The 6000-nt window shown below is 45.6% G+C and overlaps 1 pseudogene; it reads right to left on the bottom strand.

Annotated features, from left to right (window-relative positions):
* Positions 1–603: 603 nt before the first annotated feature.
* Positions 604–6000, bottom strand: part of LOC138551854 (zinc finger protein 85-like) — a 43099-nt pseudogene continuing 37702 nt past the window's right edge.

Genomic DNA, 6000 nt, shown 5'->3' with positions numbered 1-6000 from the left:
AGGTGCCGTCAGAGGGTCAAGAGGACTCAGGTGAGAGGAGAGAGTGGTTTCACCAGGAAGGAGGGTTGATCAGTGGGGAGGAGAGTGAAAGATCAAAGTGGATGAGGGCATCAAGAATGTGTCCAGCCGAGTGGGTTGGACCAGAAGGGAGGGTGGAGAGGGAGAGCGAGGTGCAAAGGCCATGGAAGAGAGTGGATGCCATAGGGAGAGGGAATTGAAAAGGTCACGTTAGAGAGTGGATGCCATGATAGAGCAGTTCAGATGGATATTGAAATCGCCCAAGAGAAGGAGTTGAGAGGTGGTTGTAAGGAGTGAGGCCAGAAATAGGCCCATTCAGAGAGGAACAGGGAGGTACAGCCAGGTGGCCTGTAGATAGTGGCAATGGTCGGAGAAGAGGACGGAGAGATGACCACCTTGCAGACCAGGCTCTCAAAAGGAAGAGTAAGGCTGGATGGGTATGAGAAAGGAAGGGACCCACTCAGCTAAAATAAAGGCAACCCCACCACCTGCACAGGTAGGGTGAAAGTGAGAAGTCCCCCAAAACACATGAGAGAAAATAATGGACACACCCCAGGAGGGAATGAAACCAAGACCAAGTGCGGGTGAAGTTAAAGGTGAAGTTTATCTGAATCAAAATTGAGCAAGCAGAGGACTCTGCAAGCTCCGAGAGCAGTCTGCCCAACATTACACTGTCATTGCATTAAAAAGGGTTACAGCCTCATTAGTGACGAAATTGTATAAGGTACAAAAGTTACATTTCATTGGAGGAGCCTCCGATCCAGTATAGCTCCATAGGCGCCGCCTCCAGATGATTGGACAGTTGTTTGGCGGAAGGTGGACATCACGTGCATCAGCTGGGCTGGTCAGCGCGAGGTGACTGTCGTGTGGGTCTGGATAAGGTGATTGATACTAGCTCTCTAAACAAAACACTACTTCAAAGTATACAATAAAAGACACTCATAAAAAAACAACCTTTAACATCATGACAGTTGGGGGGAGAAGCATATATTTCACTTGTTAAATGTCCATACATTTGTCTTGCATCACTGATCGGGAGAGAGGTATGGGGGTCATTTGTGTCAGGGGGCATGAGGGTGAACACTCCGTGCGGGCCCAGTGGAGGGATGAGAGGATATATTTGTGCGGCGCTGCTGGAGGGATAGAAGGCCCTTTGACTCTCCAAGTGTGGCCTTTTCCAATAAATGAAGTTATAAGTAAACCATTAGGATGGGGTTTGAACATGTTTTCCGTGACTTCATTTGAAACAGTTAAAGAGGAGCTTCTGATTATATTGTGAGCTAAATCTTCATATATACAATGGTCACCGTGCTACAGGTTTGCTCTTTTTACTTTGGCTCCATAAGCCTGCCGCGCCTTTTGCATCACAACACATAAGTATCTTAGCATGGAACGCATTTGCAAGTGTACACGGTGCTGAAAGACAATGCACCTACATCACAGGACACGAGCATGTGGATTCTAGATTTCTTCTTCATTACAATCTGTTAGGTGCGTTATTTATCAATCGCTCTGCTAAATCTCATAGGCACTGTTTTATCATTTATAGTCACAGATGAGATTAGTATTGTGTGTGATAGCAGGGTGGCACGCAGTCGCTGGGCATACATCTGCTACATCAAAAAGGGTGCGAGGTCTGAGGATTATATAGGTTATATACCTTATGGGCAGCGTCTGTAAGTTAAGAAGCAGGTTTCCAGGACCAGGCCGTATTGAAAATGCACTATTCTGCAGCCGCAAACTCTGAAATAAACACAACCATACTGCTATGGTACCACAAAGCACACCCACTTCACAAGACCTAACAATCACACCTCAACAGCATTTGACTGCTACCAACCGAAAACACATCGATGCTCAGAGTCCAGTTTCTCAGAACTGAAGCTACCAACAGCACAAAGCTCTCTCGCTCTTTTCCCACTCAATCTAACAAACCCTGCCACCCCCTTGCATTGAGGATTCACCAGAGTGCCAAGAGACCACACAGGTGGCAACAGTGCGCGGTACAAGAACCTTTAACATAACAAAAGTTAATATAACTCTGTGCAGTCGCGCTTTGAAAGACTTGTGTATGGTTGTGCTATAAATAAAACATCATATCATATCACTCGCAGAGTTTCCCCCCAGGGTGGATCCTTCGATGGCTGCTTAGAGCCGTGGAATGACTGAAGCTTTTCTTGCACTCGGTGCACTTGTAGGGACTCTCTCCAGTGTGGATCATGAGATGGCTTTTCAGGTTTGAGGATTGACCAAAGCTTTTCTTGCACTCTGTGCACTTGTAGGGACTCTCTCCAGTGTGGATCATGAGATGGCTTCTCAGGTGTGCGGAGTGATTGAACCTTTTCTTGCATTCTGTGACTCATAGGGCTTTTCTCCAGTGTGGATCCTGAGATGGCTTCTCAGGGTTGAGGAATGTCTGAAGCTTTTCTTGCACTCGGTGCACTTGTAGGGCTTCTCTCCAGTGTGGATCATGAGATGGCTTTTCAGGTTTGAGGGTTGACCAAAGCTTTACTTGCACTCTGTGCACTTGTAGGGACTCTCTCCAGTGTGGATCATGAGATGGCTTCTCAGGGTTGAGGAATGTCTGAAGCTTTTCTTGCATTTTGTGACTCATAGGGCTTTTCTCCAGTGTGGATCCTGAGATGGCTTCTCAGGGTTGAGGAATGTCTGAAGCTTTTCTTGCATTCTGTACACTGGTAGGGCTTCTCTCCAGTGTGAATCCGGAGATGGCTTCTCAGGTGTGTGGACACAGTGAAGCTTTTTTTGCACTCTGTACACTTGTAGGGCTTCTCTCCAGTGTGGAGCATGAGGTGGCTTTTCAGGTTTGATGAACGATGGAAGCTTTTCTTGCACTCTGTGCACTTGTAGGGCTTCTCTCCAGTGTGGATCATGAGATGGCTTCTCAGGTTTGAGGATTGACTGAAGCTTTTCTTGCACTCTGTGCACTTGTAGGGCTTCTCTCCAGTGTGGATCATGAGATGGCTTCTCAGGGTTGAGGATGAACTAAAGCTTCTCTTGCACTCTGTGCACTTGTGGGGTTTTCCTCCAGTGTGGGTCCTTTGGTGGATGCTCAGAGCCGAGGAACAAATGAACCTTTTGTTGCACTCTGTGCAATCGTAGGGCTTTTCTCCGGTATGGACTCTATGATGAATGCTCAGCTCTGTTGAATCAGTGAAGCTTTTATTGCACTCTGTGCACTTGTAGAGATTTTCCCCAGTATGGATCCTCTGATGCTTGCGCAGTTTTTGGATCCGTGTGTAACTTTTCTTACACTCTGTACACTTAAAGGGTTTTTCAGCCATGTGAGATTAATTATTTAATCTTTTATTGCACGCTTAATACCAGAGACCGGTGTAAGCATGAGGCCAGGATTCGAACCAGTGTTGCTCAGCATTTCCTGCTTCCAAGACAAACCTGTTGCTTCTGAGCTATCCTCTCACCTATTTGATTGGACTGGACCTGTGAGTAAATTACAAATGCCTTTCACTAGGTATGGATCCTCATAGATGTGCCGGGCATTGGGCTCTCCCAAGAGGATGGTACTTTCAGTAAAGGTTCACTGGAATGGCAGTGCCCTTCTTCTGCAGTGCGTCCCTTATTCCTCAGCATATCTCATCGTTTCATGTTCACGTCCAAATCCTCTGTTTCGGCGATGGCTCTACTCTCTGTTGAAAGAAACAGAGGTTTAAGATATTATTTCATGTCAATGTAAACTCAGCAGGAAGTGCACCAATATCTTACCAGTAATCTTCACTTCTCCTAATCCTACTCTTCCACATCACAGGACATAACATACAAGGTGACCACCTTCCTGCTGGAGTCTATTCTCAATGTTGTGTTTATTGTGTCCATTGTATTCCCCTGTCCCTGTCACCCGGCATATAAGACCCCCATGAAAGACACTGTATGCAAGAAAGTATGGGGTATATGTCTTCTTCAAGTTAGGAGAGGTGGATGTGAATGCTTCAATGAGGAAGAATAGATCTAGGAGTAATGAAGATTATTCTTGACAATGAAGGCAAAGCCAAATGATTAATGATTGCACCCTCTGACTTTCCAGGAAAAGAGGCAGACACGTCGCATCTCACAGAAAAACACTTGGTTTTGCAGCAACTAAAAGCCACTTTCAATGGGGCAGAATGGGACATGGATGTGTGAATGCGAGGTGGGATCCTGCCATTTCCCGCTCCGCCTTATTCTGCAGCAGTGACTTGGTGACAGCTGATGGGCAGAGAGAAGACCTCTGCCGTGCGTTGTTGGCATTGTGGAAGGGGCAGTAATACCAATGCTTTCACACCACATCCCACACTGTGGAGAGCCAGGGACTGTGTTCACTCTCAATACCCACTCTCCGCCTATGGGGCAGGTTAGGTTATAGTAATGCCGTCTACCTTAGGTTAAGAAGGGTCTTTGCTCTTCTCTGACCCTGTCGCAATGTGCTTGCATTGAGAGGAATACTTTTGGTTTCCTTTAGTCCCCTTCATTTAGATGATGGACAGCACGGCTGGCATTAAGACTCTGTGGATGTGGAGCACTCTGTGTTGCGTCGGTTTGTGGAACGTTTACCGAGAGGTGCTGCAGCGAGTGCTGTCACCAGATAACTGCCAATTACATGGTATCAATCTGTTATAATTGAGAGCAGATTTTAGGCAAGTGTTCTTTCCAGAGGCCTGGGGAGTGTGTGCTTTTAGGCACACTGACGTTAGGTGGATATGAACCCATCAATGGCACAGCACCTGTCTTATCTCCAGACAGTAAGATGCATTTCCCCCTCACATGTCACTTTTACTGTGTTATTGGCAAAGAGAGCGCGTTGGTCTTCCTACGCCTTGCGGCCTCTGCTCATTGAGGAGTGAACCATTGGACAGTTAATTTGCACCTCATCCCATTTTCCTGCCCAGCGGTAAAAAGACTCAGTAAATCCGATGTAGGCCTCACGGAACACCACCAAAGCCCAGAAGTAGGGTCCACCTTGAAAATATGAGTATTTTGGATTTATTGATATTTATGAAGTGCTTTCTGAAAGCACTAAACATAATACACACCAAAAGGGCACAAAAAAGCACGCAGTAAGATGACTAAAGACATGCAATCAGTAGAAGAAGAAAATAACAAGCAGTTAATGAGTCGTTAGAAATAAGTGACAATAAATTAGATTTTAACCAGGTCCACAGGGGATTAAGGAAAGGAGAGGAATGAATGGATAGCGGAAGAGAGTACAGTGCTTGCAGGTGAGACACGCCTAAGAGCAAAATCAAGAAAGGGCTCAAGGTGACTGAGCACAGATAGGAGGTGCAGAGATTAGGAATGAGGAGCAAGCGAAGGAGAATACAGAGTGACTAACGAGGAAAGATAATATAGAGCAAAGCCATGAGTACATTTATGGTGAAGGAGAAGACAGGAGTCAAAAGCCAGGAGAGCGATTGATAGATGTGAGGAAGTGCTAGAGGAGCACGAGTAGAAGTAAGACAGAAGACAAATGGCAGAGATAAAAACAGAACAAAGGGAGTTTTAGGGTGTTACCCCATTTGTCCTGTGGGAAAGACCTAAAGGTTGTCCTTTTAAATTATTCCTCTAACCCCATTAAGATTCAAACAAGGCTTGAACATTCTTTAAAATCCCACTAGCCCTGCATGTGGAGTCATTTTTATCTACTCGACCTAGGAGAAATGCACTTGACCCACAGACTTGTGAGATAAACACTTTTTATTGAAACAACAACAAGCAACGAATATCAAACTTTACCAGTGCTGCTGATGTGCCTTTTCATAACTGTACTGATTAATATCCCAAATATTCTGAATATAAATCGCAAGCACTTTTTCTCAAAAAGAAATGTTGATGCAATGAAGCAATACCAGCACTGCCTATAAGGTTCCTTAGGCTTTCCCTAGCGATGACAAAAGGGGCAGTCTTACTGGAATGGCGAACGAGTCGAAGAAGGAAGGCTGGATGAGAGAAGGGAAGCTTGGTATCCTACAG

This window comes from Ambystoma mexicanum, chromosome 1q (assembly GCF_040938575.1).
Source record: "Ambystoma mexicanum isolate Mex_15411 chromosome 1q, UKY_AmexF1_1, whole genome shotgun sequence".
Lineage (NCBI taxonomy): Eukaryota > Metazoa > Chordata > Amphibia > Caudata > Ambystomatidae > Ambystoma > Ambystoma mexicanum.
The sequence above is the reverse complement of the archived record's forward strand: the minus strand, read 5'-3'. Positions and strand labels throughout refer to the sequence as shown.